Source organism: Lampetra fluviatilis, chromosome 60 (assembly GCF_964198595.1).
Source record: "Lampetra fluviatilis chromosome 60, kcLamFluv1.1, whole genome shotgun sequence".
NCBI classification, from domain to species: Eukaryota; Metazoa; Chordata; class Hyperoartia; order Petromyzontiformes; family Petromyzontidae; genus Lampetra; species Lampetra fluviatilis.
The window spans coordinates 2,154,297-2,180,090 of NC_136334.1; the positions used below are offsets into that span (position 1 = coordinate 2,154,297).

At 52.5% G+C, this 25,794-nt stretch overlaps 1 pseudogene across 1 annotated transcript in view; it reads right to left on the reverse strand.

Annotated features, from left to right (window-relative positions):
* LOC144951016 (rho GTPase-activating protein 7-like) overlaps positions 1 to 25,794 on the reverse strand; it is a 188,715-nt pseudogene that overhangs the window by 128,632 nt on the left and 34,289 nt on the right. Inside the window, exons 3-4 of the transcript XR_013640445.1 lie at positions 12,176 to 12,328; positions 9,143 to 9,211 (exon numbers count right to left, since the gene is read on the reverse strand). The product of XR_013640445.1 is annotated as a rho GTPase-activating protein 7-like (transcript). The remainder of the gene's footprint in view (positions 1 to 9,142; positions 9,212 to 12,175; positions 12,329 to 25,794) is intronic.

The following is a 25,794-nucleotide window of genomic DNA, read 5'->3' on the forward strand; positions in this document are numbered from 1 at the left end:
CCACCGTGATGATGATGAGAGAGAGAGACACGCAAACTCCAAATATACAGCAGCAGGCGTCAGTGTCGGGATTGAACCCACGACCTCCTGCATACCAGGCGAGGTAGTTAACATCTCGCCACCACGGTGATATGCCATAGGGAAGCCTTCATTCAGCAGTGGTTGCACAAAGGGCTGTGTAATTAATATTATTTTAGAGCGACAATTTCGGTCTACTCCTCCACACCACCACACGCAGCGAGATGCGGCGCCCTTGTGAAACAAATGGCTCCAAGTATTACAGGAGAGCGGGAAAAAAATTGATTGGTCCATTGGGATCGGAGCCTTGGTGGTCGACACGTACAGAGGATTTGCACAAAGCCCCGTTAAACTCTCTCATTGCTCGGCAAGTCTTTAAAACCGCCCGAAGACCAAATCACACCTGGAAATGAACTGATCCCGTCAAGATCCCAGAAGCTAAGCGGCGTGGAGCCTGGGCAACGCTTGGATGGGCGATCGCCGTACGCAAGGGACAGGAGCAGTAGAGCGACACACCAATTGCTGTTCAACACTCCCCCCATCCACCCTCACGCGTTGACCAGCGTGGTGAAGTACGGTCGAAACAGTCCCAAGGAATTGGGCGTCCCTCGCTTGGCAGTAGATTCACGAAACGGGGCCGGATGCGCGACGTGGACGCGCGTGTGCGTGCGTGCGACACGGACGCACAATGCAGCCGCGCGTGCGTCCGTACGTGTAACTCGGACGCGCGTGTGTGCGCGTATGTGCCCACACGCGCGGCCACGAGTGGATGGTCCCGTACAATGGGGCAATGTTCATCGGGCACAGGGCACCCTCCTCCTTCCTCCAAGCGTCGCAGCGCCACGTTTATAAAACACTGCAACTTTGTTGCCGCTGTGTTGCGACACAGTTGCTCATTGTTGAGCCATCACGGCTCAACCAAGGCCCATTGTTGTTGGTGCAGCGCGAGACGTGGGGGGGTGGGTGGGGGTGCAGGCATCGCTTGGCAGGACTGTGGTGGGGCTACTTTGGTTGAGATTGCCGAGAGGATGCTGTGAAGTTCGCCCCGTTTGACTGTGGATAATTCAACGGGGCCCAGCAAACATGTGAGCAGCAATCCCCCTGATCTGACCGCACCCCCCAGACCGCCCCCGCCCCCCGAACCCACCACAACCACCGCCACCACAGCCATAGCTCGGCTTCGATATCAAGCGCAAACGATGCGCAGCGCTTTGCCGGATCGGCAAGGAACAGGGGAGACGCCGACGCCTCATGCGACTGCGACTACGGACTCCACAAGCGCGGGGCCTCATAGCTTGATGCTGCCCCCACATCCACACGTGGGTCGGCTGAGCGAGCGTGAGTGGGGAACGGTAGTGTAGTAGCGGTTAGTGCGCCGCGCTACGAACCCGGCGACTCAAGTTCGATTCCCGCTCACGGCCGCCAACACCGGTGACGATTATCGGAACCGTTCCTGGGCCTCCCCTAGGTCCACTCAACCTCAAATGAGTACCTGGTGCGGTGTGTAAACATTGCAACTGGGGAGACAAAGGCGGCCGGGCGAGGTGCTATCAGTGCTTCCCTTATTACAGACCAATTCAGACCTTATTGGTCACCCCGTGCCCTTGTAAATCTCAACGTTCATCCTACAAAGTCCGATCACAAGGGAAGGGAGAAACACAAAAAGATAAATTATGTCATCCTTGTTGCCCGTATTGAAACGGCTGTACGCTGTATGGACCTGAAAACTAAATTCCCCTGTACAAGAATACGGGGTAGACCGTATGGGTTGACACGGTATATGCTGGCTACCAATCCCCTTCGTGTGCAGTGCCGGCCTTCATAGGTGCTCGCTAAGTGCTCAATCTAGATTTGAAGTTTTCGCGACTGCAGGAATCCATACTCTTTGGTTCTTTCGGTAAAGTCACGTAGGTATAAAATAAAATAAATTAAATCACGACGTTTCTCTTACCTATATAACCTCTTACCACGGTATCTCTCCCCCACTTCAGCAAAACAATTGTGTTGCGCCCGAAACGTCGTGATTTAATTTATTTTATACCTACGTGACTTTGCCGAAAGAACCAAAGAGTATCGCAAAGAGCTCTTGCGCCTACAGTCTGTTTAGGCTATACTGGGGATCTCTGTATTTGTACGAGTGAGTGGGAGTGTAATCATTGACGATCAGTTGAACCATGAAGTCGAAATCAAGAGCAGAATTGAACAAGCAAGGCAAGCATTTATTAAATGGAAAACACTCCTTGCAGACCGCAACTTGAGTACATCACTGAAACTGCGCACACTGAAATGCTACATCTGGTCAATTTTGCTGTACGGAGTTGAGACGTGGACACTGACAATAACAGCAACAAAAAGGCTCGAAGCTTTCGAGATGTGGCTGTATCGAAGAATGCTGAAAATCCCATGGACAGCCAAAACCACCAATACACAAGTTCTACAAGATATGGGCACTGACAGGCAACTGCTGAAGACCATCATTAGCAGGAAGTGTTACTACCTAGGCCACATTGCCCGAAACGACCACAAATACCAGCTATTAAAGCTAATCCTGGAAGGAAAAATCGAAGGGAAAAAACGACCAGGACGGCCAAAAACGACATGGCTCAGTAACATCAAAACATGGCTACAATTAACAACAGCACAAACTCTACACGCCGTGCTAGACCGGGACCAATATCATCGTGAAGTCGCACACGCCGTTAGGCAGCACTAAAGAAGAAGAAGAGTGGGAGTGGGCGAATGAGTGGGCGAGTGGGTGATTGAGTTGGTGGGTGATTGCGTGAGTGGGAGAGTAGGTGACTGGGACAAATGAGCGCGTGGGCGAGTGGTTGGGTGAGCGGGTGGGCGAGTGGTTGGGTGAGCGGTTGGGTGAGCGGTTGGGTGAGCGGTTAGGTGAGCGGTTGGGTGAGCGGTTTTGGTGAGCGGTTGGGTGAGCGGTTGGGCGAGCGGTTGGGCGAGCGGGTGGGCGAGTGAGCGAGTGGGGCCAAGCAGCAGTCCACCCAACTCTCAAACAAAGCGGCGAAATCCCTTAGGACCGAATCTCTTAAGAGTTGCTCTTGGTCTTCCACACGCGCAAAGATTCCCGGACGAGAGGAGTTCCCGCTAGGCTCCACAGTCACGACCCCGACCAGACTACTGGGACCCTTACGCACGCGGCCGCCGGGCCCCGCCGTTCTCCGGCGCTGCTTAAAGGTTCGGTTTACCGGCGTCAAATGGAGCATCCGCACGATTTCGTCGCTTCGCTGCTGAGACTGCCCCCCACACACACACGCGTGGGGCGAGTGAGCGAACGAACGTGCTACACACGAGTGAGTGAGTTAGTGTAGTCACGGTGAGCGCGACGCCCTGCGCTACGAACCCGGCGACTTGAGTTTGATTCCGGCTCACGGCCACCAATCTCGGTGACGTTTATCTGAACCGGTCCTGGGCCTCCTCTAGGTCGACTCGGCCTCAAACTAGTACCTGGTGCGGTGTGTAAACATCGCCACTGGGGAGACAAAGGCGGTCGGGCGTGGTGCTGGCCACCCACCCTCTCGTCTACCGTTCCGGCCTTCATAGGTGCTCGCTAACAGCACTTGCCCCTACAGTCTGTTAAGGATATACGGGAAATCTTTGTCTTTGTGTAGTTGAGTGTGTGCGAGGGTGTGTGAGTGAGTGTATGAGTGTGTGAGTGTGTGAGTGAGTGTGTGTGTGAGTGAGTGTGTGAGTGAGTGTGTGAGTGAGTGTGTGAGTAAGTGTGTGAGTGTGTGTGAGTGTTTGTGTGAGTGTGTGAGTGTGTGTGTGAGTGTGTGTGTGAGTGTGTGAGTGAGTGTGTGAGTGTGAGTGAGTATGTGAGTAAGTGTGTGAGTGAGTGAGTGTGTGAGTGTGTGAGTGTGTGAGTGAGTATGTGAGTGAGTGTGTGAGTGAGTGTGTGTGTGTGAGAGTGTGTGTGTGAGTGAGTGTATGAGTGTGTGTGTGAGTGTGTAAATGAGTGTGTGTGTGAGTGTGTGTGTGAGTGAGTGTAAGTGAGTGTGTACGTTCTCCCCTGTTTCAGACTTCTCTGGCTTCCTCGCATAGCCAAGCCCACACGCAGTGGAACCGGCATTGGCCAAACATCCGAATGCTGAAACATTACCTGCAAATTATTCAATTACACAGCAGCAGCAGCTACCATCACCTCCTGTTACGAAAACTTGGCAGAAAGTGTCTTGAGGTAAACAAGCATAAACATTAACAATCAATTATAGACAGACTATCGGCGTTTGATGCAGTTTCATGAAGGAAAACCAACTGCTTGGTTTATGAGGAGACATTACAATATTACAATCCCTCTGATTAGCACGTTTGGATACATTCGGTGCGAAATGAAGTTAGACACAAAGGCAAAGATCCCCCTTATAGCCTTGCAGACTTTTTGGGGCAAGTGCTGTTGATGAAAACCTGTGAAGGCCGGCACGGTACACGAGGAGGGTTACCGCATCGCGCGGCGCTTTCAGATGCGCTTCTGCGGCCGTCTGGAACGCTCTTCCTTCCGATGTTAGGAAGCCACCGGAGCTATGCACTTTTAAATCTAGATTGTAAACTGGTTTTTGGTGTTAAGTTTGTTGTCCTTCCCCCCGCACCTTCGATTAGCACGGCTGGCTACGTATGGTGCAAAATAAGTTCAACATACATACAAGCATACAGTAAAACACAGAGAGATTGGCCATTGATAGAATGTTTACTCAAGAAACTCAAAGACCAGATTCTGTTTGACTTTTTTTTCCTACACAGATTGAGAGACAAGACAGATCTACCCCAGATGGGATCTGTCCACAAAATCACGAACCGGGCGAGCCTTTGGTGTTGCGGCATTTGGACAACGGGACCAAAGTCTTAGCTCAAGGGAGCGCCGCTCAATTCCGGCTGCCGCAGACGTTCCCGGACACGCTGAGCGAATTGTCAGGCGTTGTGCCGAACTGCGCGCTACGGCCCAAACGGGCCGGCCTCAATGTAGGCCTTTAGACGAGACCCAACACGCTCCATTGCTCGTACACTCCTCCGCAACGGTCGCTCGCGTGTGTGCGACTGCGTTTTATTTTGAACAGATAACGAAAATTCAAAGTGAACTTACCTTCAGTCCAAAGAGGCAATTGCACGAATGGTCCAACATCAGATCTCCGAGATCTGCGCCAAAGGCACCGCAGTTCATTTCCTGGCACTGGCAGAGATCCGAGCCAGCTAGTTTGAGGTCAGCGGACGCGCACACAAATTTCCGCACTCTCGTAGGAACGACGTAGAGGGCCAGCCGTCGTGTACGGAGGCGAGAGCGGGGGGCGACCGGAACGGGGTCGCTGCCCCGGAGTGGGGCACCGCTCGACGGCCGCGTGCTGCCACCCGTGAAACGACGGCGGTCATTGAATGGCGCCGGGTCGATCAGCGTTCACCGACAGCGGGGCCACGCGGCGGCGCGTCAGCCGGACGTTGCCAAGCAACCACGTAAAAAAAACAAGTAACGATTTAAATTTTGGCCCAAATATTATTGACGTTTTTTTGAGTAACCCACAGGCGTGGGAATTAACAGAAACAAACTAGAGTTTTCAAGTGGTGGGGGCTCGGCTAAGCCTGTAAAACGAGGCGATCATTTATGACATCGTCACCGCCGCCACCTCGATTCTACGAGACGCCCGGAGTGCCCTCCTAGCTGCGGCCCATCTGGGCCCCGCCGCGGATCTCTGAAGCGGCTATGCGGGGGAGCGAGGGCCATTGGGCCGCTGGCACGGTGAAGGGAGCCATTCACCATGGAGCCATCAACCCCCCGCACAAAGGACGCTCAGTGTCCACGCCGTGCCCCCCCGCCCCCCCCCCCCCCACCACCGCCATCGGCACCTCCGCCCCCCCTTTCCTCCGATGCCAAATAGTGGGGTCATTATCCACGCCACGTGCGCTGCGCGGTGGAGCGCACTTGCACTCAGAGGCGGCCGCCACCACCACTGCGCCGCCTTTAAAAAGTAATTTGGCGATGGATGTGTCGTCCGTGCAAACTTGTACGCAAAGCATTTGAGGAATGCCGCTGGTATTGCTGCCCGACTTTGCGCGTCTGCGGAGAGCGCCGACTCGTTAGGAGGGGCGCACGGCAGCGGAAAGTGGCGTGTGAGTGTTGACGGCGTCTGCGCTTCGAGACATGGCTCCCTATTGCGTGCTTCTGTCGCTCTTTTCGTCGTCACCGTGCACCGTCGAATGAAGCTGCGCTCCGAGCGTTGTCGTTGACACCAACCAGAGAAGGAGCTCACCCAACGCGCCGTCAGATTGTGCCACGTGCCATTTGGCACGGTGTTCCATGTTTTACTCCACGCTTCCTTCAGCCACCGAAGTCAAATTCGGTTAAGTAGCACACTGCGAAGCCAGCAAGGCCGAGTTTGTTTGCCAGCCATCGGTGGTGAACATCCACAACGACTCAACGGCCCATTCACCAAAACGGAGGAGGAGGCATCGCCGCGGCAACGTGTCACCCCACAGCTCCCGACTCGTTCATCTGGCGCAGCCACGTCGATGTGAAACGACGGCGAATGTTGTTTTACAGCTTCACAGCAACGTCAGCCGTACGCAGAGGTGGTGCCGAGCGACCTCTGAACTCTAGCCACACGGTGAGGCTATGGTCAAGCAACCTCCCACCAAAAATGAACGCAAATACCATGAGGAGGCCTTCATCCAGCAGTAGATTTGTGTAGACCAAAACACATCAGACCACTTACCTGACATAGCACGTACAGTGCACGTGCAAACATGGGCAGTCAGGAAGTGAAACGAGGCCTCTGATTGGTCCCCCCTAATCTGAGAGAGACCACGTGGGGTGGAGGACGGAGAAGGGGAGGTAGAAAGGCCTGGAAGGGGATTGGCTCGAGGCAGATAATTGAAGGGATTGGAGGAGAGATACAAAACGCAAAGGGCAGGAAAACGAAGGCTGACTGAGAGGAGAACAGTTGAGAACCGTTGGACAAGGAGGACGGGGATTGGCTGAGGGAGACAGGTCAAGGGAACCTTCGAGAAAGGGGGCTCGAGGGATGTAAAAAGGGGAAGCACAAGGGCGAGGGGATGCTGGGAGAGAAGACGAAGCTGCTCCTGACGCAGGGACTCAGTGGCCGCTTAAGGAACAGCAAAGACGTGGCAATAAAGACCAGCCGCCTGGCGGTGGTGGTGCATGCGCTCGAAGACAGCGTCCGTTGTTGACAAATAAAGGCTCGCAATAACGCGAAGGTGGTGCGCGTTGGTCGCCATTAACAGATTCACAATGGCCTGAACAACATTATTACTGTGGACAACTATGAGGCACCAGTTGTCAACCGTACGAATGTAAAAATTCCGGAATTGAATTCAAGCCAAAAATTCCTCGTGGTCAAATGATCATTGACAAAACTCTACCGTCACACTGAGCCAAGTACGGTGACTCATCAAACAAAAACGTCTACCCTGACACCTGGCCATCAAGGGGAACGGTCACAAGAAAAATGCTACTTGCTGTGCCAACCCGCAGGAGGGACAACGACCCGGCTACAGGTGGTGCCAAATCAACAATGCTGGAGAAAAACTCCGCGGCCGTAAACAGAAACGTGCATATAACAGGTGACGTTTCAGGCAATGGCCTTTCTGCGCATACATGATGAACGTGCTGATATGCTGCCAAATGTAGCATATCAAAATACCATCTGGTTAAAAAGTGCAAGGCTTCACGTTTTGCTGTCGTCTGAGTACAGAACACTGTCAATATAGACATACGCCGATTTGATCTCCAGGCGCGGCAGTTGCAACAACGGTACGAGTTTGTTAAAAAGGGGGCACCAGGAGATGTTAATTACCTCGCCTGGTATACAAGAGGTGGCGAGTTCGATCCCGACCCTGACTCGTGCTCTGTATTTGGAGTTTGCGGGTCTCTCTTCCCGTAGCCACGTGGATTTTTCTCCGGGTCCTCCAGTTTTTTCCCTCCACATCTAGAATCAACGTCGTGCGTTTGGAGTATTTGGCTGCTCTCAATTCCCCCGTAAAGATAAGCCACTTCGTTGGCTAGGTTGCTTCTCTAAAAGAGCTGTATAGCTCAGCGGGCCTTGCCTGGTAATATAATAAAATAAAAAATTGCGACAGTAAAACCAAAAAGTTTAAATCCCTCCTTCCAACCTCCCCCGCCTCCCCGCCACCTTTAATCCGCCCCTGCAGCGCGGGTGTCTACGCCGCCGCGAGCGCATCGGCATGGCCGCGTGTTGTGGGGTAAAGTGTGGGTCGCTCCCACTGCTCCCTAGACGTACGGTCGGCGTGCACGAGTCGGCCAAAGCATCGCCCGCGAGCGGAACTCCGCGGGGCTCCCCCCTTCGTGAGCGACCCTTGCGGCGGAGTGCGGACGAGCGGCCGCAGGGCCGCGCCGCCTTTGACATTTTTCGTTACGCCGAGCGCGGTGTTAACTTATTTTTCAGAAACGAGCTGGCCACAACGAAGTGGCTCATCGTCGCCACGTGGGAATTTACAGCGGTGGCCAAGTACTCGAAACACGTGACGTCGATTCTAAATGGGGACGACCCGGGGGAAAGTCCACGCGACCACGGGGAGAACACGCAAAGTTCAAATATACAGCAGGCATGGTCAGGGTCGGGATCGATCCCACGACCTCCTGTACACCAGGCGAGGTAGTTAACATCTCCTAGCCAACGGAATGATGATAAGAGAGAGAGAGACGCAGACTCCAAATATACAGCAGGCATCGTCAGGGTTGGAGTCGAACCCATGACCTCCTGTACACCAGGCGAGGTAGTTAACATCTCCTAGCCACCGTGATGGTGATGACAGAGAGAGGCATGCAGACTCCAAATATACAGCAGCAGGCATCGTCAGGGTCGGAGTCGAACCCATGATCCTGTTTACCAGGCAAGGTAGTTAAAATCTAGCTACCGTGATGATGATGAGAGACAGAGAGAGACGCAAACTCCAAATATACAGCAGGCATATATACATGTGACAATAGTGACAGTGATGACGATGATGATAGCATACACAAATGTGATGACAATGACTGTCATGATGACGATGACCGTATATATTAATGTGATGACAGCGACGACGATGACGACAACAACATCGATGAAGGTGCGCCAAGCAAGGGAATGCGAGCAAGACTCACGGCTCTCCGTGCAGACGGCGGCGGCTTCTGCTTGACGCGGAGGATGTTCTGCCCCTGCTCGACGGCAACCTTGAGAGGGGAAAGGGGGAGAGCCGGAGGATGACACGCGATGGGCCCGCGATGAGAAACGACGTCCACGTGGCCTCCGCTCGTCAACTGTGCGGGAGCGCTCGCAACACCGGCACGGCTGTGCGGTTGAATGCACGGCGATCCGGGGTGGTGCAGGTGGGACGATGGGACGGCCCTACGTCAATTAAGGTCTTCGTACTAAGGTGCCCCCCCCCACCCCCGTATCGCTGATTCAGTAGAAACATTGGGAATCTCCTAACCGTGGCCTTTCAAGTCCTTGGCCGCCTGCCCGTGAGCTACGTGAAGCACACAACCACCAACACGTTTGGCGGGCTTTCCTCTCGATTAAGCAACCTTCGTTTGGCAATTACCCAAATGTGTTTCTTCGAAGACCCTCAGGAGGACATCATCCTCAAATCCAAAATCCATCTTCACGAGCCTGAACAGAAGAAGATTGGTTTAGCGAATCACGAGGTGCCCGGTTGTTCCCCTTTGCCTCCGCTTCGTTGGACCACGCCGTTACATTGGGGGGGGGGGGGGGGGAGATGGGGGGAGTGGGGTGAAGATGTTGAATAGCTTCAGCTGATAATGTGCCCCCGCCCCCACCGCCGCACAGATCTCGCTCGCTCTCGAAGAGACAGAACCACTCGGAGGATCGAGCAAGGAAGAACCACGGATAAGCTGGAAGGCAGCAGCTCTGCGGCAGATCCGGTGCAAACCGTTTCCCAAGCTCTGTGGTCCTCTACATGTCAAGACGTTATCGGCGAATTAACGAGGGCTTACACGTGGAAGGAAACCGGAGCTCCTGGAGAAAATCCACGCGTGCGATGGGGCAACGCTCTATCCCATACAGACGGAACTGGTGAGGTCCACAGTTTTGCAACATTTGTGCGATCCACCAGCCCAAGCTACTTCCTCCAAAGCCACGTGCAGCGTAGCCACCACCACCGCTGCCGCCACCACCGCCAGGTGGCTGGTCTTCATTGCCGCGTCTATGCTGTTCCTTAAGCGGCCACCGAGTCCCTGAGTCAGGAGCAGCTTCGGCGGGAGCAGGAGTCCCGAAAACGAGCGACAAAATCCACGTTTTCTCTCTTTGTATACGGACCATCGCGAGTGTGGTTAATCCACAGCCCGTACTCGCTGACAGTCACACGCACACGCACAATGTAAGCTGTAGCGATTACGCGTTACTATGTGCGCTGCGTTATGCCAGACATGCCATACTGTCCCGATTTCTATTTTACAAGGTAAGGCCCCAATGAGCTGTGCAGATCTTTTTGAGAAGCGACCTGGCCACAAATGGCAGCTCAACAAAGTGGCTTATCATCATCGCATGGAAATATATCGCAGCCAAATATTCGAAATGCGCGTCGATTCTAAATGGGAAGGTACGAGATGGAAGGCCTGGAGGAAAAATCCACTCAAACTCCAAATATACAGTTTAACACATAGGCTTTCGCGACCAATATCATCTATAATAGCTGTTTTCTGTCGCCTAATGAAGATAGTTGTAATTATTGGTGAAATGTCGCACTCTGATTGTAAATGTTGTGGCTTGGCTCTCCAACACACCGGTGTGCTGTACTAGTGACGAATTGACCACGTTCTGTTTACGTGACAACCCTTACTAGTTGGCTGTGTCGGGTGGTGGCGGGTTTTAACGACACATTTATACATTTACGCGATCCAAATATACAGCAGGCATCGTCAGGGTCGGGATCGAACCCACGCACTCCTGTATACCAGGCGAGGTAGTTAACCCCAAGAGGCTGGTCTACACCAGTCTGGTCCAATATATTTGTGGATGTTTTGGGAGTCATGCCATAGGATGAAGGATCCTTTTGGATCTCTCGCATAGCAGTGGAGATCTTTATGTTGGAAAACGGCCCATGGAAGCGGATATCACAGGGCTACCACGAAGATCCCTTCTTCTTCAAGTAACCTTTAGAATCATGCGTTTAGAGTATTTGGTTGCGATAAATTCCCGCACGATAAGCCACTTAAATGAGCTATCGTTTGTGACTGCCAGGTCGCAGCTGAAAGAGAGCTACATCGTGGCTCAGTAGGGCCTTACCTGGTAAAATAGAAATAAATGGTTTAAATTTCGATTTAAAGCTTTCGTGACTGCAGGGTTCATATAGTCAAGTAGAAGGGAAATAATAAAATATTTCCCTTCTATGTGACTTTACCGAAAGAACCAAGAATATAAATGGTTTAGTTCAGACACAGTTGAGGACAGCACTTCCCACTCACTGTGCCGCACAGGAGCAATGTTGGTCGCATGGCGGTCAGAACCACACGTTCATTTTCGGAGCGGGAATTTAGTCCATTTGAGTGCAGAACCAATAAAAAAAATTGTCATGATTATCTTGGTGTGGTCATTGGTGACTGTCGGGGCTGGGACCCATCAACTTGAGAACCCGGTTCAATCACAAGCAACGGCTGCAACCTGGACTGCAACCTGGACTGCAACCCAGCATCCCAGCATCCCAGCGGTGCCGGATCAGCGTCTCTGACTACTGAGCCACCCGGCAGTGGCGGAGGCAGTGGCGGGGCGAGTGGTGGATGTAGTGGTGGGGGGAGTGGTGGGGGGAGTGGTGGGTGTATTGGCGGGTGTGGTGGTGGGGGGAGTGGTGGGTGTGGTGGTGGGGGCAATGGTGAGTGTAGTGGTGGGGGGAGTGGTGGGTGTGGAAGTGAGGAGAGTGGTGGGTGTGGTGGTGGGGGGAGTGGTGGGTGTGGTGGTGGGGGGAGTGGTGGGTGTAGTGGTGGGTGTAGTGGTGGGGGGAGTGGTGGGTATAGTGGTGGGGGGAGTGGTGGGTGTGGTGGTGGGGGCAGTGGTGGGTGTAGTGGTGGGGGGAGTGGTGGGTTTGGTGGTGGGGGGAGTGGTGGGTGTAGCGACTAGGAGAGTGGTGGGTGTAGTGGTGGGGGCAGTGGTGGGTGTAGTGGCGGGGGGAGCGTACACACCGGCATCTTGCGTCTCTTCAGGACGGGCGTCCCGCTGGGCGTGCACGGTGCGCTCAGAGCCTCCTCGATGTCCAGGTCCAGCTGGTCGAGCTTCTTCATGAGCAGCACCATGGAGTCTTGCCTGGAGAACGACCGCTCAGCTCCCTCCATCTTCTGCAGGCAGGGACAATGGCAAGACAACAGCCGCCGTTAGCTACCGATCGGCGCCGAGTTCGCCGCGGTGCCCGTGCTGGGCTAGGTGCACATTTGAGGCCGGACCAAGCAGCTCGCCGCGGGAGAGGCCTTGTAGTTTACAAAGCCCGCGCGGGACATTGGCGAGTGGTACTATGAAGGCAGGCACGGCGCACGAGGGCGTTACGCCACTGGCACCGGGACCGGTTCGGACATCCGCCGTTGATGTCAGCCGTGGTCGGGAATGGAACTTTGATCGCCGGGCATTCGTCATGCAGTGGGCTAACTACCGCACCACCGCTCGACATAACAGACTTACACACACACGCGGTGGTGAGTGTGCGAGGTGGTGTGTGTGCGAGATGGAGAGTGTGCGCGGTGGTGCATGTGCGAGGTGGAGAGTGTGCGAGGTGGAGAGTGTGCGAGGTGGTGAGTGTGCGAGGTGGAGAGTGTGCACGGTGGTGCGTGTGCGAGGTGGTGCGTGTGCGAGGTGGCGAGTGTGTGATGTGGTGTTTGCGGTGGTGCGTGTGTGCGGTGGTGCGCATGTGAGGTGGTGAGTGTGTGAGGTGGTTAGTGTGCGTGGTGGTGAGTGTGCGAGGTGGTGAGTGTGTGTGGTGGTGAGTGTGCATGGTGGTGCATTTGTGAGGTGGTGCGTGTGTTAGGTGGCAAGTGTGTGTGGTGGTGCGTGTGTGAGGTGGTGCGTGTGTACGGTGGCGAGTGTGTGTGGTACTGTTGTGGGGAGCGGTGGCGCATTGGTTAGACCACAGAGCTACCAACCCGGCAACCCGAGTTGTATTCCCGCTCATGTCCACAATCAGTAACAAACAACCGAATAGGTACTGGGACTCCCCTTAAGTCGACGCAGCCTCAAATGTATACCTGGTGCTGTGTGTGGTAAACATCAGCACTGGGGAGACAAAGGCGGCCGGGCGCGGCGCCGGCCACACATGTCGTGCGCCGTCCGACCTTCGCAGGTGCTGCTCGCTAACGGCACTTGCCACCAAGTCTATTAAGGCTACACAGGGGATCTTTGTCTGTGTGCGGCGCTGTGCAAAGAAGCTTGCGTGCATGGTGCGTTATGGTTGCCAGGCGCCTTGTGCTGACTGCTCTCGCTGAGGACCCACGGATGTCTGTGATGTAACAGCACGGGACACATTTTGACACCAAAATTGTGCCGAGTACTAGAAAGTCGGACAAAGGGACCTCAGTGTTCAGTAGCGCCACACCACGGCCATTCACCACCTCACCACGATCATTCACAGCTCATTCACAGCCACACCACGGACATTCACCCCCTACCCACCCCCCCACGTACAACAATATTCTTCACGAGACTCAATTTACCCGGGGGCTATTTTCAAGGGCCCGTGGTGTTCTGTCTGTGGTGTACGGTGCTCATCGTCTCTCCCATCCTCCGCAAACCCCCGACTCTCCCTCTCCTCCACCCGCATGCACACAGCAGCCTCTTATTCCGGCAAAGCCCACAAAGAGGCGCACGCGCGAGCGTGAGTGCATGCATGCGCTCACACTCGCGCCTAACGGAGCGGCCTCGGAACGGGGCGGAAAAAAAGAATTTGACTGAGCTGTTCAAGTCACGGGCTCGCGAGGACAGTGCGTATATTGTCACGCACAATTATAGCTGTTATGAATAGCGTTGGCGTAGCAGCTAAGGCATGTCACGGTGAACCCCGCGAGCTCCGGGTTCACTTCCCAGTGCACAGCCAACATTCGAGGCCGGTGATATCTGAACTGGACCTGGGCACCGCTCCCCCCATGCCTTTGCTGACCACACCGACCGGTATGGTGAAGTATGGTCAAACAACCTTTCATGATAGACACTGTGGGGGGGGATGCCTTCGTCCAGCAGTAAACCGACAAAGGGACATCAATTTAATTGTTTGCTCGAGACAACATATTATTTTACGGCCCATGGAAGTGGACATCACAGAGTTACCTCCGAGATCCCTTCTCCAACTGACCTCCGGTGCGCACATGTAAGGAGCAAAGCTTTCCCAACCGCCCTGCCACTGAGAGAAGTGTCCGCCGTGCTCTCACAAAACTTGATATTCTCAATTCTCCGATCCGAAATTGAGACAGATGAAGCGCGGAATCAAGAATTGAACGCGATGGGTTTTTGCGTGCAGTTCAATGAGACCCATAAGCCGACTCCAACCGAGAAGACGGGTTGATCACAGGGTACCACCAAGCTCAGCACCGCGACCTCCAAGCAACCCAGCCAGCTCGTATTTTTGCAAGGAATGAAAGGCCTACTGTTGCCTCCTAGTGGATAAATGGACAAAGGGAAAAATAGTTACTTACTTTTTTTACAAACTATCCGGCAGCGTGCGGAGACGGTGGTCGTCAACCGCCCAGGGCGGAACCACGGAGCCGCCGACGACGCCGACAATGACTCGGTGCCGTTTTGGTGCGAACGAGTCGACCGCGGAGGGGGCGAGGGGGTCCATTAAAAAGACCGTGAATGCAATCGGGAAAAGTGTTGCGGCTAAACGTTTACCCCCCCACCCCCCCCAAAGTGCTAAAATGACAACAGCCATGCGGCGTTGTTGTCAAACGCCCCGCGTCTTCCCGAGAAGTCATCCTCCTGAATTCCTCATCGTCGTCAAATCATCATCATCAGTAATACAAAAAAAACACATTGTTCTTTATAATGCATGATTAATTTACCATTTTCCCCGTGTTCACTCGTACCGGGACCGTAACCCTGTTTTTCCCCATTGGAACGAGGTTTACTGCAGCGTTATGTTCCTGAAAACCGAGGGTGGCACAGTAGGGTTTTTTTACAATCGGGTTTAATTGTCTTTTTATATTAAACCCGACCATCTGAGATTGGGAGAAATCCGGTTTAATTGGTTCTAATTATGAACCGCACTTCTCAAAGATGGGCTTCATCCATTCCATTCTAAGGAACTCACTGGCGCCCACGATTGTGGAGGAGAAGCTCGTGTTCATCAACACCAACCTACCCGCCGCATTCTACGACTACCCCTTTCCCGACGGCCCCGAGTACGATAGCAGCACCGACGAGGAAGCAGCCTATCAGAGTTTCGTATTCATTAAACCAGGTTTTAATTCCCCGAAATCGGGTTTAATTGTATTAAAGAAAAAACCCGATGCCTGACGCTGGAAAAATCGGGGTTTTTCCACCCATGCTGAAAACGCTCGCGGACAGAGGGAGGGTTCTCGGAATGTGTCGACTGCGGACACCACGCGTGGTGGGGTAGCAGGACAGGAGGAGGCAACGGCGAGAGCGTCGCCTTGTTGGGTTTGCGTTGACCGTTTTGAGCCCATCGTGCGTCGAGGTGGAATCTTTCCGTTTCGCAAATGGACGGGGGAAGAAAAAGCACGCACGTGCGTGGATTCCTCCACACGGCTCTCCAACACGCGTGCTTCTTCCTCGCAAACGCAGCATTCGATTTGCGGCAGAGACGTCGAATGGCGTGATGACGTCACACAGCAGCGGGCGACTTTGTAGGATGACGTCGCGCATGACGTCATCGGGGAGGGAAAGCGAAAGTGCGCACATGGCGTGTGGGCATCATCGCCTTGGCCTAAAAGGCTTTCCCATCATTGCTCCGGTTTTCTTTTTCACGTTGTCAAGGTTCGGGCAATTGTTCGAGTTGGCCAGTTCGCTGCGAGGATGACCGGAGCTTGCGTGTTGGTTTATGCTCCTTGGTCTTGGGGTCAGCAGGTTACTGTGGTTCATTCGTGGCAAGTACTTTGTGTGTAATGAGCGCCAAGTCGCAAAAAACATCCAACGACGCAAAAGATCCGCTGGCTTCGATCTCCCACAGTGAAGCTCATGGGGACCACAACCCCGGACTGAACCGCATCTACTGCACTAACCACGGCAGCAGCAGATACAAATACTCGATGCACACGTCGGTAATTACAACAACACAAAAACTCTCCGGCAGCGCCCGAAGACTGTAGCCACGCAGAACAGAACGGCGGAACGGATAACCGACTCAAGGCCCGAGGGCATCATCACAACGATGATGATGATGACGCTGCGCCAATCCGCTGCTCATGACACAATCGTCTGACCCAGCGGCCACCTCCCCGTGCAATTCCAGCTGTTGCTCTCTGTACGAAGAGGGAGGCAAGGAAGGAAGCCCACAAACTTGGGTGACTCTCGGCACAAGCCAACACAAACACTTTTGCCGTTTCCTCCTCGGGGTGATCTCACCGCATTGTGTGTGGCCGCGGGAAGCAGTTCTTCTACTGGGAGAGACTCGCAAATGAGGAGCGACTGGCCACGCACGCGGCCCGCCGTGACACCGGGGGTTAGCGGCGACTCCGGGAAGCCCATCCCCCGCTCTGATTCAGAGGTGGTGCCCACCCCGTGGTGGTGGTGCCCGCCCGTGGTGGCGATGCTCGCAGGAAGCACGCAACCAAAAGGTCACCTGTTCACGAACCGATTTGAAAACAGTTAATCATAAACAAAAGGTTTTCAAATGTGCATCTAATCAGGGCCCCACGGCGTGAACAAGGGGCAGCCTCCAACTCTTTATCTCAATCGATACATCTACTTTTTATTTTACCAGGTAAGCCCCCGCTGAGCTATGGAGCTTTTTTTTCAGATGCAACCTCCCTTTCGCAAATGATAGCTCAACGAAGTGTGCTATCACGCGTGGTGACGTCGATTCTAAATGCGAAGGGAAAAAGCGGAGTAGCCGGAGGGCTCAAACCCACGACCTTCTGTACACAAGGTGAGGGCGATAGCATCTCGCCACCATGGCACCTCTCTTTCTCGCCTCTCTACTTATGTGCTAAGAAGACCCATTGCTAGAAACGTCAAGTCATAGATTTTCCTTTCAAGGCTACACACGGTGGTATTCCCGGAACCTTGTTCAGTTGTTGTGCTTTTGCACAGCTGCCAATGTAGCGGCCACCACTAAAATCGTTTGTTTCCTCGCAGGAAGTGAGCTCTGGGCGGAGGGGATGGAGTCTCAAAGGTCGCAATGAATTGATACGGCACGGTGGCTGCAAGGGGACCGCCGCCGGAGCCACACCTGCTGGAGCCAGCTTAGCCCGAGCCAGCTCCACCCGAGCCAGATCCACCCGAGCCAGCTCCACCCGAGCCAGCTCCACCCGAGCCAGCTCCACCCGAGCCAGCTCCACTCGAGCCAGCTCCACCCGAGCCAGCTCCACCCGAGCCAGCTCCACCCGAGCCAGCTCCACCACCCTAACCAGCACAGCCCGAGCCAGCACAGATTTTGGGTTCCGACGAGCGCGGCCATTCGTGACGAAACCAAGTTACGTGCCTGACACAGGATAAAAGCGACCTCCATTGAGCAGTGAATTGACAAATGGCTGAATATTATTATAATACATCCTATTACACTTATGCTTATTTGTTTCACCATATCAGATGCAGGAAGTTGCCACTCACACCGGCTGGGTAACAGCATCCGTCCAAACCTAATGATCACCGTCCAGACAAGGAGGCCCTGGGCAGGTTGAAAAGTGCCGTGTGTGCGCGATGGTTTAACACCTCCGATTAGTGCGGTTGGCTACGTACTATGCGAAAGAAGTTCAACACATGCAACTGTCCCTTTTTTAGGGATTCATCTTCTTGGTTCTTTCGGTAAAGTCACGTAGAATGGAAATAATAAAATAATTAAAATAAAACATAATAAAGTAATTATCTTATTTATAAAATAATTATCTTATTTTATTATGTTTTATTTTTATTATTTTATTATTTCCATTCTACGTGACTTTACCGAAAGAACCAAGAAGATGAATCCCTGCAGTCACGAAAGCTTTAAATCGAAATTTTTTAGGGATGTTCAGAAAATCCGACCTATTCACGTATATCCGCCGACGTCCCAGTTGCCAGCGAGACGTCGGCGGATGTGTGCATCATCAATGTTGATGGGATGCGTGCCGAGGTCAAACGCGTGTCTGGGAGCATGTGTGCACACACAGACACGCAATGCCCACGTTTGTTTATTCTCTTCGGACTTCTGTTGAATCCAAAGCTGACCAGCGCAGTTCTTGAGCGCCAATGAGCGTGGTGATTATGCGGCATGGTGATCAAGCAGCGTTTGATTCCTCGCCATGGCTAACATCGGTTGGGAGCGATATCCGAAACGGTGCTGAACAACTCCAACTTCATCGAGCCGCAATGATCCAGCGTGGTGAAGTTTGGTCAAACAACCCCCCCCCCCCGACGAACACGATGCGAGGCCTCCATCCAGCAGCGTTTTGGCAAAAGGCATGCAAATGACGACTTGGTTTTCACTTTGTTAGTGAAGCACACGCCGGAGACGAAAAACCTTCAGCTTACGAGGGACGTTCAACTCAAAAACGCCAATGATTTCGGCAATATTTTGGCAGCCAAACCCTTGACCGCGCACTTCTCTCGCGTGGAATAGTTTACGTCGTCAATACGTCTTGGGGAGCGGCATTCAGATAAAAAAAAGGGAGAGAGGAGGCAAAGAGCGCGCGACCAACCCCATGTGGTCTGTGGCGACGAGGCCCTGCGACAAGGCCCCCACTACGAGGCCCCCTCGCAAAGCCCCATGATGAGGCCCCGTAATGAGGCCCTATGATGAGGCCCCACGACGAGGCTCCACTACGAGGCCCCGCTACGAGGCCCTGCTACGAGGCCCCACTATGAGGCCCCGCGACGAGGCCCCGTGACGGGGCCCCGTGATGAGATGAGGCCCACGACAAGGCCCCCACGACGAGGCCCCGCAACGAAGCCCCACTACGAGGCCCCCACTACGAGGCCCCCTCGCAAGGCTCTGTGATGAGGCCCCGCGACTAGGCCTGGTTTAAACCACACGTCTCAGCTGTGATGCCTCACACCAGCCCCAACCTCTAGGCGCACGTTGTGTGTGTGTCTGAAGACGTGTGTGTGTGAAGACGTGTGTGTGTGTTAAGACGTGTGTGAAGACGTGTGTGCGTGTGTGTGTTAAGACGTTGTGTGTGTGTCATCTCAGCCAGTCGACCCATGGCACCTGCCGAGTCTGTCCCATGACCTCCTGCCAGCAGGCGTTCGACACTTCACGTGGCCTTAATGTGCACCTAGCCTGGCACGAGCGCCGTGGTGTTGTTGTGTGAAGAAGCGTCGCTCATCGTGGCTCTGGTTGCCCTTCCCAGGAAAGATGAAAGCGCAACGATTATTGCCCGGATCAAGACCACAACATTGTCGAGTGGGAGGAGAACAACAGAGGATGTCATAACTCCCCCACCCCACCCCGACAGCCATCAAAGGGTAAAAAAAAATGAAAAATGTCTAATTTTAAAAGAATTCTCCTCTCTCATCATCATCATCATAATCAACTCCCACGCACGCGCGTTATAGGGACTCGTTGCAACGTTTTTCTTTTGGAATACCACCGACCCCCCGCCTCCCTTCCCCATGAAGCCGTTTCATCGGCACATTTCACACTGCAGTTGTTCGGCCCAATACCACGCGTCCTCCCTCAAAGCATTCGAATGCCCACCGAGTCGTCATTCTCCGCTGCTGTAAATCTGGGTGGGGGGGGGGGAGCCGTGGTGTCGTGGTTAGCGCAACGCACTCCGGACCCAGTGGCCTGAGTTCGATTCCCTCCTCTGGCTGCCAATAACAGTGGCGAATGTTTGAACTGGTCCGAGACCTCCCTGAGGTCGGCTCAGCCTCGAATGAGTAACCGGTGCGGTGTAAACATCGCCGTTGGGGAGACAAAGGCGGCCCGGGCTTGGTGCCACGGTGCCGGCCTTCATAGGCGCTGCTGCTCGCTAACAGCGCTTGGCCAACAGCAGTCCCTTCAGGTTATCGTTGGCGACGGTAATCGCTCGGCGGCGTTGCGGACAACGTGACAAAGTGAAGAACCGGAGGATCTGCCAACCTTCACGCATCTGTCCCTCCACGGGCTTCTGGGAGGAGCGCACCATTTGAGCGGCAGAACACGAACGGACAGGCAAACGCCGGGGGCCGGTTTCGACATTTAGTATCTCATCAGCAGTGTTGAGGTTGCGTGCTTGGCCGACACTGGGTAACTGGCCGCACGGTAGGAATGTTGTTGCTGCTGTTGTTCTTTTTTCTTTCTTCCCAAAGCAACAACTCGGGAGGGAGGGGGGGCGCTTCGTGGAATTTTTACGGCTTGTTTTGTAACGATCTCACGGAGAAGGCGACTTCATTACAAACGGGCAGAGGGGGCTACACACAAAGTGAATGCCTGGTCACTGTTGGGCTTTGTATCTTCACCGCCACAGATCAGTGGGCACAATGAAAACGACGCAGCATTATTATTATTTATTATTATAATTTATATTATTATTTAGCGACAGACACTTGACTGCGCAGATATGTCACTCCGGATGGGAAATATCCCACAAACAATCGTGAAAATAAAAAAAAACAAGAATAGGTTTTGAGGTGTCAGTTTCAAAGACAATGCATATATTATCAGAGTACGTTTTTTGTTTGCATACTGACCACAAATATTGTGGTTTCAGTTTGGTGTTTTAACATCTTAACACAACTGTTTTGTTGCCAGAAAAAAGGGGAAAACCTATTCTCATACTTTGGTACTGGCAAAGGAGGTCCTATGATGAAGAATAGGTTTTACCCTTTCTGGCAATAAAACAGGTGTTAAGATGTCAAAACACCAAATCCAAACACTTTGCAAGGAATCGTGTCTGCACTCACCACAAATGCTCTGATAATTATAAATGCATTGTCCCTGTTCGCCTTTTGGCGTTCTCTGGTCTGAGACTGGTGAGACTAGCCCCTAAAGAAGGCCGTCTCTGGTGTTGGCCAATCAGTTTCAAGGACAATGCCCATATATTCATAATCAGAGCATGTTTTTTGCTTACATGTTCACCACAAGTGCTTGTGGTTAATGCAGACATGATTCCTTGCAAAAGGTTTCTATTTGGTGTTTGAACATCTTAACACCTGTTTTATTGCCAGAAAAGGTAAAACCTATTCTTATTTTTTCATACTTTGATACTGGCAAGAAAAGGTCACAATCGTGAAAATATCGAGCACCGCATTCCATCCATCAGTGGGGAGGTCATGGGCTGACAATGATCGTGGTGTTGATTTAATCGCTGCTAAACATCCGATTATTCGTTTAAAAAAAGTTACTTATTACATTATACTATTGTCGAATACAGTTCACAGATTTGCGACACTTTTATTTACAAAGAGTAAAGCGTCTTGCTTACACAAATGCATTGACCAGTTGGGCTCGTTAAATGCGCAGTGGTCAGTGCACTGCGCTACGGCCACGGCTGTCGTCGGTGGCGAGAGATATCCACACGTGTGAGCTGTGGATTCACAAAGGGCCAAAATAATATCGTTCATTCATCATGAGCAGCAGCAGCAACAGCTCGTTCATTCCTCCTGCCAATTAATTTATCAAGCATATTCCACTTCACTTGCATAGCGGTACCATGGGGATGAAAAAAGAGAAACGCACTTTATTGTGGGCATGCGACCCAAACTATGGGCCGCATACTAAACCCATAGAGACCCATGTTGATACTGATCGTAGACCCATAGAGATACAGAGACCCAGCGAGATACGTACAGGCACATCTGGGTACATAGAGACGCATCGGGATGCATCGTGATTCATTACAGACGAGACACAGCGGTGCTATTGTGGGCATGCGACCTAAACTATGGGCCATACAGTATACCACTGGACTGGAGTTTGCGCTCAAATGGAGGAGCAGACAAACTCGGCGAACTCTCCGTGCTCAGGCAAAGATGGCGGCGTACAGAACGAGGAAAAAGATGCTGGAAGGTGACAACGACAGCTGCTCTGTGCTTCCAGTGTTCAGGGGCCTTCTGAAGGCGTGGCTCCGGCTGGAGCACGCGTACCACACGCATGCCGGTGATGTGCACGTCTTCTTCGAACGCTGGGGAGCCCGACAATCTCTCTGTACCAGCGTGGACGGCACCCTCGTGGTGTTCACCTTCTGAAGCGCTCCCTCGTCACCGTGGCGTGCGCGATGACCACCACCACCACGTGACTTTTCTTTCGTGTTGTGCGCGCTGCATTTAGCGCCACAGCGCGTGGATTTATAGCGTTTATTCGATTGTTTGCTGGTGACTGTATTTCATATCGGAATTGCCTCCAGTGCTGTTGCTGCTGGCGGCAATACAAGTTGTTTAAAAGTCAAAAGTCTGCTGAAGCCCTCTCGTCGTGGCCAGCAGAGCACGTCGTTGGCACCCAGCTCCTGAACTCATTGCCGCTGCGATCGCGTGCAAGTTTGTAAAATCGTGTGGGGTGGTGGTGGTGGTCAACAAGCGGTGAAACCAACAAAACAGAAAGAAATTCCGTAAATAATTAAGTAACTTGCCCGAAGGCATTCCAAAACTGTCCAAAACAAATCACTGGCTCCGTCACGAGCCTTTTGCTCCCTCCAGTTTAAACAGAGCTCATTGTTGAGTGGCCTCGGATGCATGCAGTGGCTACGGCAGATTCAGAGCAGTTTGTCATCGGGACCGGCTGGCGTGCAGCGGACGCAGATTGCCGATTTACTGGAAGTCCCCCCCCCCCTCTCTGCCGCCGCATATATATTCGCTTTCCTCCGGTGGGAAGCGGGTCGTTGGGCTCGCGCGGACGTTTGACGTTTCCACCCCCATTTTTTAAAGGCAAAGAATGAAAAGGGGGGGGGGGGAGAAACACAAAACTCAAACCAAGCAAGCGCAGCGCTCTCCTCGTTCCGGGGAATGCCGCGCAGCGGTGGCGGAGGCGGCCAAATGTCGAATCGCGAAACGGCGTTCGGAGGTAACCGTGAGAAGCTGCCGCGTGCCGGAGCAGCTCGACGTGCGTCTGAGACGACGGGGCAGAGACACCTCCCCACCTCCACCATCACCACGGCTTCCTCTTGCCATAAAAATCACCGGGGAGCGGCGGTCGTAGCGGAACGCCGGCTCGTGAGCCGGCGTATTATAAGTCGGAACACAACAATGCACCGCATTTAAATGCCTGCGCGGTCGGTGTTATGAAATGTTTTACGGTATAAACAAAAAAGGGAAGGATGGTTCAACTCATAAATAAGAAGAACTATTGTGCATTTGCAGGTGACACTATAATAAATACAGGATAGCAAATAAAACATAAAATAAGATGGACAGAAAAAAAGTTATGTTTTATTTTCACTTCCCTTGAGTCCTGATGCTGGCTTGCTTGTCGGGAAGGGGCGCAACGAGTCACCACAATTACACAGACACACAATGCACACGCGCGCGCACACACTCACACACAAGACAAAGATCCTCCACATAAAGCTTTATTAGACTGTAGGAGCAAGTCCTGTTAGCAAGTACCTATGAAGGCCGGCAGAGCGCCCGACCGCCTTTGTCTCCCTAGTTGCCATGTTTTTACAAATTTCACTCGGTACTCAATTGAGGCTGAGTCGACCTAGGGGATGCCCAGAACCGGTTGAGATAATCGTCACTGGTGTTGGCCGTGAGTGGGAATCGAACTCGGGTAGGCTGTGTTTGTAGCGCAGTGCGCTAACCGCTACACTACCGCTCCCCACACACACACACACGGGGACACGCACGCACGCACACACACACTTGCATGTGCACTCGCGCCCACGCACACACAAACACTCACTCCATCACGCGAGGCCGACTCATTACATCTCACGGAGGATTGCTCCGCTGAACAAAATTTTCTCGCAGTTCAGTTTGCAAGCGCGATTTTGCGTTCTAAATCGATGTTAAACAAATGCATATTTCATGAGTGCAGGCGTTCTTAAGTGCGGGCGTTCGTAAGTGCGGGCATTCTTAAGTGAGGGCGTTCGTAAGTGAGGGCGTTCGTAAGTGCGGGCGTTCTTAAGTGAGGGCGTTCGTAAGTGAGGGCGTTCGTAGGTCGAGGAGTGCCTTACGTGGTAGAAGGGTTTAAAACTCGCCATCCTGTCGCTTAAACTCTGGACGGGCCTGGAAAGTACGACGCCGTGGACGTTTTAGTTTTATATAGGAACGGCAGACACCTCAGGCTGAATTCACCCATAGTGGGGATCCTCTGTGTGGTGCAGCCTCGCTGCTCAAGCCTCCGCTTCTCACCACACCCCGGATTCCGGTTAACGACGTCCGCTGCGCCCGAATGATGTGAAGGTAACGCGAAAAGACGTGACGAGGTGGAGCAATCGCGAGAAGGCTACCGTCTCACACCCAATGTCAAGCGCATCAGAATAACAACAAAATCAACCACATCAGAACAACAACAATGACATCAACCACATCAGAACAATAACAACAATACATCAACCACATCAGAACAATAACAACAACGACATCAGAACAACAACAACGACATCAACCACATCAACCACGTAAAAATAACAACATCAACGTCAGCAGCCTGTGAATAACTGAATGGTTTTGACATTCCTCCTCGAAGACACCAGTGGTGTAGCCATGAACACACATCAAAACTTCTACGACAGACCGATGCACCCATAGAGACTGATAGAGACTCAGAGAAATACCGGATTATCCTAGTAGCAAAAGTAGCGACATATGTTACGGGCCCCACGCTAAATGCTTTTAAGCTATAAATTCCGGTGCAGTGATTCTGCACTTGTTCTACTACTATAGTACTATACTGCCTTCAACTTTTACGAATGACTGGGTGTTTAAGGTTAGCGATTTGTCGTATTATCTGGCTGTATAGCAAATGAAAAAATACAATTACTTTACTATGCAAGTAAAAAATGTGTGTTTTAATATACAAGGAGTCTCCGACTTACGATATTTCGATCTTACGATGGCGATATGACAAAATTGTAAAATATTTTACATTTCGCGCGGCAGGCAAACGCAGCAGCATACGAGGTACGATTCTGAACGTTGGGACACTACCGGGATGTTCTGAATGCATCTCCCGCCTTGTGTGATGCCTCTCACTCTCACCAGCGGTCGACGGAGTTAAGTTTTCTCGGTGTTCAATGCATGTTAAAAGTGTTTTATAGCAGATAGGATTGTTTCCTCAAAGGTAGGCTAAGAATTTACCTTGTTTTTTACTTAAAAATGTACTGTGCAATACAGTATTGTAATTAATAAATACATACAGTATATAGTTTATACAGTACGGTACTGTAAATTGCTCTCTTTTGCTAAATTATCACCATTCTTTAAGGCTCCTGGGTAGGCTAGGCCATTTTCGACTTACGATATTTTTGACTTACGATGGGGTCGTCGTAACGCATCTCCATCGTAAGTCGGGGACTACCTGTATACATGTTTTGTTTAATGATCACCCCTTTAGAACATATGCTACAGGCCCCGCACTAGCTTAATATGGCACTGACTCAGAGATGCAAACTATGGACCATAATGTAAACCCACTGGGAGTCCTTCGACGGAGGAGGAGGAGCGGCAAAGCTACACGAACTCTCTCCAAAAGCCCTCTCGTCGTGGACAGCAGATCTCGACATGGGTACTTGGCTTCTGCACGGATTTC